This window comes from Perca flavescens, chromosome 7 (assembly GCF_004354835.1).
Source record: "Perca flavescens isolate YP-PL-M2 chromosome 7, PFLA_1.0, whole genome shotgun sequence".
Lineage (NCBI taxonomy): Eukaryota > Metazoa > Chordata > Actinopteri > Perciformes > Percidae > Perca > Perca flavescens.
Window position 1 is genome coordinate 23,003,197 of NC_041337.1, and position 11,083 is coordinate 23,014,279.

The 11,083-nt window shown below is 38.4% G+C and overlaps 1 protein-coding gene across 2 annotated transcripts in view; it reads left to right on the plus strand.

Annotated features, from left to right (window-relative positions):
* The window catches only part of LOC114558400 (forkhead box protein J3), a 61,769-nt gene that overhangs the window by 21,156 nt on the left and 29,530 nt on the right, over positions 1-11,083 (plus strand). The gene's annotated exons all lie outside the window — the stretch shown is intronic.

An 11,083-nucleotide genomic window follows, 5' to 3' on the forward strand; every position in this document is an offset into this window, starting at 1 on the left:
TACACACACGTGCACGCAAATGTGTGTGTATATATATATATATATACTGTATATATATATATACACACACAGCACACATACATACACACACGTGCACACGCAAATGTGTGTGTATATATATATATACTGTATATATATATACACACACAGCACACATACAGTACATGCAGCTATTCATTTAATATATATATATATATACAGTGTGTATATATATATATATATATATATATATACTGTATACATATATATACACACACACAGCACACATACATACACACACGTGCACGCAAATGTGTATATATATATATATATATACAAACACAGCACACACACATGCAGCTATTCATTTAACTTGTATGTGTAACACTGCTGGAGCTTTTAATTACATACTAATCACTATTAGCAGTCTCAGTATTAAATTGTTAATTAAAAGCAAAAATTTCTCTTGGTATCTCCTCGAGGATTTGGCACCCATCCAGCACCGCGTTTCCCTCTCTAACCAGCCAGGCCTGTAGCACTCTCCATATGGCTAATAAAAGGCTTACGGCTGGTTTCTGTAGCACTCTGGATTGCAACAATTATACCACAGAATGAGCTTATTCGCTAGTCCCTGGGTTTGTACCTCGCAAAGAGACGTGGGCCTGTCTCTTGTCAGATCTCTAAAAAAAAAATCATTCTATTATAGAACAAAAGGGGAAACTGTAAATGTTTCACAATGTTAGAAGCCCTGCTCAAGTGTGTGTGGTGATTTCAGTCATCAGTTGATTTTTACCTAAAGACTGAGTCTGAACCAAAGCAGATTTAGTCAGTGATTGTCAGATGTGAACCATCGATTTCATTTTTTTTTTTTTTACATTTTTCAAGAATCTATGAAAAGACAAGTTACATTAAACCACCTATTTGTTTCAAATCTTTCTCTATGACTGCAGATATGATCATGAAATAAATGCTTACTGCTAAACTCAACCTGAACGGCTCAACACAGCTCACCACCGTTTAATTAACATTCATAACTCACTGTAGAATGGTCTTTATTTTATCAAGTAAGAATGGGAATAGAGAAAGAAGAGGCTGTCAAGCATTATTGGGATGCAGAGTATAACCAGGGCACTCCTTCCTGCTTGTCCTACTTCCTCCTCTCCTGCTCACTCGCTTCCTCTCCCGGAAAGCTACTGACAGAAGCTGTCACTTCGCCCAATGCTCTGCTCGACACAACCAGCAACAGGAAGTGTGCCGCCTTGACCTCTCGCTGCTTGTGTTATTTTTGAAACACTATATTAAAAATATAGAAGCTGAAAGCATTTGTCTTTCTAAATCAGGTATGAGATGAAAAATGCTACTGATGTGACACAAGGAGGATGGTAGCTAGTGGAGTCTGTCTAATGTTTGACAGTTCAGGACAGTGGTTGCAAACATGGAGATCGGGACATCACAAAGTGTCACAAGATAAATCCGACAAGTCACAAGATATTGTGAGTACTTTTCTCTGATCTTTGCTTTTTTTTTTTTTATTGTGGACGACTGGATAGTTTTACCCCCTCAGGCGTCTGAGAACGATTCAAATGACACCAGCTAAAACCAGCACTTGGTTGAGCTGCTCATGACATGCCATTTTTTGATAATGGCGGGAATTGTCTTGCTGAGCTGAGCCGTGAACAACTGTGACCACTCAAGCCAAGCTGGCACAGCATGATTGTTTTTCCTCTGCACAGCATGGCATGGTACAATAAGTTGTTGGAGGTGTGCTCGTTTGCAGAAAAGCCTGTCACGTGCAGCTCTTCATTTAACGGCTCACTGTGTCTGCTCCTGCTTGTACGTTTTATTAGAGAATGGCACTGCAAACAAAGATACCTTTACTTGGTGATAAGCACTTTATATTTCCTATAGCAGCTTCACAATTAAAAGCCTCCTGCTGGTTCGTTGGAGAAAAGCTTTTAATGTGAAGCAGCGGCAGGATGTTTTGTTAGCATCATCAGTAACTTAACACAGCGTTCATACAGATGTAAAGCTTTCAGTTTCAAGCTTTTCAAAAGAAAGAGATGTTTAAAAGCAGAGCTTTTTCTCTAGTCACCAGCACAGACACATTTTGATCTGCTACCAGACAGGATCACTGTGAGGATACAGTGGAAACGCATGTGTTCATGGCTTGGCCTGGCCGGCGCAATAATTAAAGCAGACTGACCCGGGCTTGTTGAAATGCAACACTAGACATATGTTACCTGCTCCGCAATGATTTAGCTGATTTAGCACATTTGCTGTAGCAGGACCTGCTGGTTGGAATGATATACTGAAATTTATTATACTTTTATTGTTTTGGTGCTTCGGATCTCTAGAGACCGCAGCAACCGTTTCTCCACCTTGTCTGAGCTGTCTTTGTGCCAGTCACACACACACACACACACACACACACACACACACACACACACACACACACACACACACACACACACACACACACACACACCTGCCTACACACTTACTGTATATGCAGGTGCATGCGCAAGCAACACTGAAAAACTCAGAGCTGCAGACACATACACCAGTGTACAAACACACACTGCACAGTCTCACACACACACACACACACACACACACACACACGCACATCTTACAGATGACTTGTGTGTGAAATACTTCAGTGAGGGAGTAAGGAGGGAGGGGGAAGGGTCCATCAAATGAAATGAATATGTATTAGATGGGGTTTGATGTAGTGACTTGTATTCAACCCCACATTCTCACGGAGCGTCTGTCACTCCGTCACCATCAGGATATAATAAGGCATCTCAATAACGCTCAGAACCCAAGAGACATCACATCTAAGACACCTGTCCGTATGTGCTCGTCTTACCCCCCCACTCCCTCTTCCAGCCAACTCCAGCTCTTTATTTCTTTGTGCCTCTTGCACCCCCTTCTACCTCCTAGCTCCTTCTCCTCTGCCTTACCTTCAAACTTTACCACATTTTACCCTCTCTTTATGCAATGTATGGGTTCAGCTGAAAGTTAATAAAATCTCCCCTCTCTTCTCACCAAATATCCCCTCTTTTCTCTCTATTTCTTTCTCTTATTCTGACTGTGGGCGCACATCACATTCATCCTGAAGGGCACAGGAGAGATGCTTCTGAATACTGCCGTGTGGGTGTGCATTTGTGTAGGCACATCAAACTCCATAGGCCTTCCATATCTTGGCCAGGAAACCTCCTGCCCTTTGACCTCAGTCTCCCTGCAGACGCACAGTTGAGCACACCATATACATGAAGGGTCCCTTTCTTACCTTGCAAAGTAGAGACTCCCAGCGTTTCTTTCACAGCTTGCAAAGCCACATTATTTTCAAACAAAAACCTAAAGATCTACTTCTAGCTGTCCAGTTTTATTTATATATTTTATGTATTAACTTCAAAACTGTACATTATTGTTTAAGTGCTTCTTAAGCCTTATACAATTTATGTTTACATTGTCAACAGTCCTGAAGTTGATACTTTAGGTTGTGTGTTTTATTTATCTGTATGCATGCAAAATTCTTAAATGGAACCCAAAAGTCATACTTATACAGAGCTGTATAGTAACGAAGTAGAACTATGAAGGTAAATATGGTGCAAAACGTGAGAGCTTGTAGAATACAATGTGAGAACTTGCATAACAAAATTTTTTAACTTGTATGTTAAAATTTGCACTTGTAAAATTAAAATTGCACTTGTAAAACTAAAATTTGCACTTGTAAAAAATATTCACACGTGATCTGAATTTGAAGTCACAAAAAGAAAAAAAACATGAGAGCTTGTAAAAAACATCTGAACTTGTAAATTGAAATTTGCACTTGTAGAAAAAATATTCACAAATGTGTAGATTGACATTTGCATGAACACAATGACAGCTGCAGACTTGTAATGCAACATTTACTCGTGTACTTTTTTTCTGGCAATAATAGCGATGTTGCTACGCTGGCCGATCCCCACTGGTGACGGTCCGTCTGCGGCTGCAAGACCTGGAGCTCACCGCCAGAGTTTCAGTTTGACTGTTAAAAAGTGTTAAGATAATTAAAAGGTATTTATTTAGAAACAGGCTGGTTGGTTAGTTAGCTAACGCTAGCTTGCTATTCCATCAGGCTTCCATGCTACATAGCTAAATAAGCCGGAAGCTGCTTTCCCCGTTCTGTTGGCTCAGAGCTCCACAGCCTAAGTCCACAGGTACAAATTAGTTTTGCATTAAATGTATCGCAACAAGTGTTGCAAAAGTCGAGGCACAGATTCTCCACGTTGTGATGCGAGAGAGCGCATACAGGGACAGATTCGAGAGGTTGTAATCACTGAATTGTGGTTGTGATGGAAAATGAACCTGAGTAAAAAAAAAAAAGTACACGAGTAAATGTTGCATTACAAGTCTGCAGCTGTCATTGTGTTCATGCAAATATCAATCTACACTTGTGAATATTTTTTCTACAAGTGCAAATTTCAATTTACAAGTTCAGATTTTTTTTACAAGCTCTTGTGTTTTTTTTCTTTTTGTGACTTCAAATTGAGATCACATCTGTGAATATTTTTTACAAGTGCAAATTTTAGTTTTACAAGTGCAAATTTTAATTTTACAAGTGCAAATTTTAACATACAAGTTCAATTTTTCAAGTTCTCACATTGTATTCTACAAGCTCTCACGTTTTGCACCATATTTACCTTCATATAGAACTACTTCACTACTCTACTTAAGTACTAAAAGGCTGTATCTGTACTCTACTGGTGTAATATTTTTTTCTCCTACTTCCACTTTTACTTGAGTACATATTTTCGATGAATGAAATACTTTTACTCTGATAGATACTCCGATAGATACAGTTGCCCGTTCAGATGTCAGAGACGATGTAAGTTAGTACTCTTTCTATTTAGCCATTGTTGCAGCAGATTAATCTGTTCCTGAGTTGTTTCAGTCTGCAGTGAGTACTGAATGTTAACCTTTTGACCCTGTGATGTGAAGCTGCTAGTTTATCTGTATGTTGCTAGCTTGCTAACTTTCCTGTAGCTACATCACACATGTTACTAGCTAGTGTGTGATATGGTTTTTGGGGCTTTAATCGTTACTGTGCTGGAGAGGATGTTCATTTGACTTGCACAGTGTGATAATTGTACATTTTATTTCAGTATTTGTTAATTTTAATATATTTAATATTTGTTTATTCCTTTGGCTACAGCCTTAGGCTAAACATTTGACATAATATAAACAATATGATATTCAACCTTTTTACTGCTTTCTTTAATAACTAAAATAACTAACACTACTTGTACTTTTACTTTCAGTACTTGAGTAGTAGATTTTAAAATAAACTACTTGCAACATTTTTTGAATACTTTAGTACTTCTACTTAAGTGTTGTGCTTAAAGAGCACTTCTACTTCTACTCAAGTCACTTTTTTAATAGAGCACTTGTACTTTTACTCAAGTATGAGTTTCTAGTACTTTATACACGTCTGTACTTATATAATGGCTGGGTGTCAAATATGTAATAGCTGAGATAAATAAAGAAGAGGAAAAATTATTGATGTCTGTACTTAAAAGGGTAAATTTGGCTTGATTTCAATTTTTACAGCAGTTATTCCATCAGTACAATACCACAGTCATACTCGCTAAGTGCCATTCCCCTTTTTTATGAGCATTTTCAATTTGCAACCTGAGTTGAAACCCTGAAAATAACTTTACAGTTACTTGAAAAAAAACTTGGTTTATCGATAAAAACAGAAAGCGACAGTCCAATAGAAGTGTAAATAAATTTGCTGCAGAAGAAAAGCAGCAGATGAGACTGTAACACTGCTCAAATTAATTTACTAAAGAAACATAAATGTCATTTTTTCCATCCAGTTTTCCACATTGTTTTGTTAATTTAAGGTTTCACTAGCACTCTTTTATCTCGTGCGCCCTCTTCTTTTAGTGTAATGGAACCCGAGTGAAGAATTAGCACCACCAAGTGTTTATCTCAATGTATCCAACTCCTTATTTCACATAAAAGTAGTGGATGGAAACACATATTAATTCTTAAATATATCATTAATTAATTTTCTTTTGCTGATTTACTGGAAATGTATTTAACTTTAGATAGAAACTTGACTACTGATTAATTCATTTCAACTTGTTCCTGTTTATCATACTTCCTGATTCCTGGTTACCTAAAAACGGTTCTTAATTGAGCAGAAGATTGCATTCATGTAGGATCCAATCACTCACAGAAAGAAGCTGATTGATGAAAAAATGTTTTGAAGGGCTTGTTTATCACGGAAATGTTGTTTGGGAGTCATAGTTGACCTTAAGTTTTTAATCGCACAGACTTGTACCTTTGACTGGTTATAAGAGCCAGATATTTTTCTAGCACAGCTGCTTATTCAACCAGGACAGTTGGAGTGCTCCAACTATGAGTCACCTTACATTGTTTATGCAGAAAATGAATGGGACTGTTACTACTAAAAAACCTAGGCATCAACTTTACCAACCAACCATTCAGTGTAATCAGCATTGTTTTGTTAAAAGTGAAAGGGTTGTTGCCTCACATGTGAAACTTTTCAAGTCTGTTTATTCAGTTTAGAGGAAATGTCATCTCATGTTGCCCCTTTTGTATTTAACTCAGCTGCCATGACCCAAATCTTACAAACCTACCGCTTATGTAACTTCAGTCTTCTTCGTGTGACCTGTTTCCTCGGCGTATCTATACACACACACACACACAAACAGACACACACACACACACATATATACACACACACACACACACACACACACACACACACACACACACACACACACACACACACCAAGGATCCTGCCTATGGCCAGAATACTCTTCAGGCTCCTTTAACCTGCACCTTACCTCATCAAGCACACACATACACACACGCACATACTTTAATCTCTTCAACCATGTCGGTCTTTCTTTGATCACTTTCACTGACTGATCCACACATACAAAAAACACACACACACACACACACACAGAGTCTTACACTTCCTTCCTCTGTCTTTCCTCTCACCCCTGAAAGCATGTTTCCAAAACCTGACTTTTTGTCACACATCACATTATATCACATTGCATTTTGTCAAAAAGTCATCCATGCTTATCAAGTACAGCTTATATAACTAACCTCTTCAAGTACAGGATGCTGCACCCTACGTTAACTAGCAGCAGCCGCTACCACACACATAAACAGTATCTACTGTACATACCACACATGCATGCACAAAGTCTCATATCTAATAATAACTGTGTAAAAATGGTTGTTTGACCTTATTTTTCTGCGACTTAGCTCTTAGTCTCCAGTCTCTAAAAATGTCACTGTAAAATCAGGAGGCATTATGGGAAGTGAACTCATACAGTAGAATGTAAAATGAATGTTTGCAGGTGCATTGTTACTCAAAATGATATATACAGTGTCTACATGCATATGTACGCACATACGCACTCCTAGTACAACAAAAATACATTTCCATTCCCTTCTCTATCCATCAACATGAAGTTTCTGTTGTTATTTAATTAGATAATTATTAAATAGTTATTAGTTAGTTAATTATTTCATTATTAATTTTGTGTGAATTACAATATCATTATTTAATAACAATATGATTCTATTGAAACACAAAGAATGAGGTTTAATTATTGCCCCAAGTTTTTCTTAAACATTGTCCATAAAATCTATTTAATTTTTTTAAACAAAACTTTTCCACAGTCTATGAGCCACATGTCTGCATAGTTAAACACTTACTTGAAGCTAAAATATACAATGTTATTCATACTTTATTCAAAGTTGTTATCAAATGGAAATATCTTAGTGTTTATGTGATGTATGTAATTATTCTCCTGCCAAAGTTATAAAGAGCGAGTAGTCTTTTTCAGTGTCCTTCCAACGTTTCACACAAACACATGCAGACACACTCACACACGATGCTGTGACGTTGTGATCCATCAGCTACTAGCAATACGCTCATTAATCAGGCAGGGTTAGGAGTGGGTGGAAAGGAGGACACAGCAGTGAATCTCATTATCTTACTTCACACCACTGCTAATCAGTACATTTATTGATGATGACTATTTGCATTCAGTGAGGGGATGTTACTGTGTCCATAACATGTAGGAAAGAAGGCATTTGTACTTATGTAGCCTATAGCTTTCTGGGTGGAATTTTTCCCCTCTCACTACACAGTTGCACATACACGCACGCACACTTTCTTGAACGTGTACGTCCTTGTGTTTTTGTTGTTGTTGGTTGTCTAGTTTTTACTTTATGTTCCGTTTTATGTGTCATTGACATTTTTTCCGTTTTTTGTGTGTGTAAAAGTTTGTGTGGGTGGGGATGTGCATATGTTGTGTTTGGATTTCATGCTACAAAGGCTCCCTGCAGCACATATTATTAAAAAAAATACCTCATAATGATCATGGTAGAAATGATCATACTGTAAATTGAAAGTTAAATTTAATTCAGTTTTATAGTGTCAAATCATAACATAAGTTCTCAGGACACTTTACAGATAGAGTAGGTCTAGACCACACACCATAATTTACATAGACCCAACAATTCCCAAAAGTACATTAACTCTAAATTAAATTTAAAGGCATGCAATTGTAATAGTTTGGGATAATATAACTTGATATTGACAAATGTCACTATATTTTTTTTACCAAAAGAATATCTGAACTGAAATGCCATGCTGACAGTTTCTGGGTAACAATTGGAGCTTTAAGAAGATAATAGACAGGAACATTTTTGAGAAAGAATGTCAAGCAGAGGCATTCATTGTTTGTTTCACTAAAGACACCAGTGTGAGAAGAAAAAAAAAATAATATGATATCCACATATTCGCTTTGTTGGTTGGTCTACCACTTTGGTACAGACTGAAATATCTCAGCAACTACTGGATGGCTTTTTAAACATTATACCTGCTGAACATCAACATGTTAGTCATTCTGAGCATGTTAGCATGCTAATGTTAGCATTTAGCTCAAAGCACTGCTGTTCCAAAGACAAGCCTCACAGAGCTGCTAGCTTGGCTGTAGACTCTCTGTCTTGTTTTAATATCTTAACTACATTTTGATTATATTGATCTAATTAAAAATAAACGCACATGCGACAGCAGGACTACAATTAATTCAGCAAAATAGTGCGGCAGTAAGTTTGCAAGCCACAAACAGCACAGTGTACATGTCACTCTACAAATATCCTGTATATGCAGCATTCAGCTTTATAATTAATAATGTAATTTAGTATAGCTTTTTTAATGAAAAACATCAGAGCAAGTGGACTTGTGCAGCAAGTTGCTAAAATATGTTTTAAATATGCCAGACTGTTGATGCTGATCATTAAAGACATAGGGAAATTAATGTTTCCTTGTGCATTGTTTGGTGTCCTGGCGTTTCAATCAGTTTGGGTGAAAGGATATGATAAGAAAAACAAGCTCCCCACCCCCCAGACCATCGTAGGAATAACACCTAGAACTCTTTATGTAGTGTGGGGGGACAGCCTACTCCACAATAAGGGGAAAACATTTACCAAACTTAATGACATGACCAAATTTAGGATTTGAAACGTCAGCATTTTCGGTACACCCCCTGGCCCCAAAAGAGAACACAAACTCCTTAAGGTAGAATGTGCCAGAGTATGCAAAGTCTGAAATACACAGGCAATGTGCAGACATTGCAAGTAGTGCACAGGTGTGCAAAAACTGTTTGGCTAATACAAAAATAGTGTAAATAAATAAAATTAACAAAGAGTAGATAGAGGTTAGCAAAGTTAGACGGACTGGCTGCTGAAGTGACGATCGGACTCAATGTTAGTGATCCAACACCACCTTCCACAGAAATGTTTTCGGAACAGATGGTTGCCTTTGTGTGCCGAGCTGGTGACAGTCCTCCTTGACTCTTTCATCACCCGACTGTTGCGCGTTTCGTTGATGGACGGCCGCATGCAGCCAGTGACCCGCTAAGTAGCGCATCCGAAAAACTGCTGGAGCTTTTCTCCAGGAGGAGAAGGGCGAGGCAGAGGTGGACCAGGCTGTTATGATATGCTAGAGACTGAGAGAGAAGGTGGTTATTGTAGGAGAAACAAAGCCAGTGTTGAGCAGTGAGAGCTCAGGAGAAAGAGCAGAGAAATACCTCCCATCCCTCTGTCTTCCCCCCTCCTCCTCCCCAGTGGTATTAATTAGCAGCAGCAGATGAGTGGAGAACGGGAGCCTGAAGGGAGAACAGGTTCTTGTCAGGTTAGCCTTCTCTCTCTCTCTCTCTCTCTCTCTCTCTCTCTCTCTCTCTCTCTCTCTCTCTCTCTCTCTCTCTCTCTCTCTCTCTCTCTCTTCCTTTACTTCTTTTCACATGTACACAACACACCCACCCACTCACAATAGGAGGTGTTACAAACTGTGAAAATGTCAGTTTTCCTTCATTATAGCCAAAACTATTAATTTGTTAAATGCCTCAAAAATTTTGTAGTTTTTATGAAGCTCAATTTAAAACCCTGTTTTAGCTTTAATACACCTTATTCGCATATTTAAAGTTGCATTCAACCCCAGAGCACCCCAGCCTGGGACCACTGACACTCACACTCACTGCTTTGACATATTGTTGCTCCAGCCTCCCTCTGTTCGTCTGTCTACATTCAACCAACATTTTCTATCGTCAGTTTGTGGTGTGTCTGACGGAAGAGATTCCTTAGTTTGGATCAGTACATCTGCGGCATAACGGCTCGCATTTCACTCAACATGGTGGACATTTGAAAGTGGAAGACTGCTCTACTACTATTAGTAATGCCACATTTCTGCCGGATGGTACGGCCCGGCTCCAATCAATTCGGCTCTTTTTTGGTTTTCCACTAGCAAAAGTTGTGGATAGCACCTGGTACTTGTTTTGGTACTACCTCGGTCGAGATTCCAAGCGTGCTGAGCCGTTACTGGAAGGTGGAGTTAAATCACTGCAGACCACTGATTGGTCACAGAGAACCGTCACTAGCACGACTAGGGAGGTCCTGCATAACTTGCCATTTTTAAATAGCCAGGCTACTGTCAATAGCAACCACATATTTTTTTTTTATTCACTCGCCCCAGATTTAAAAAAAACAGAACCCACGAAA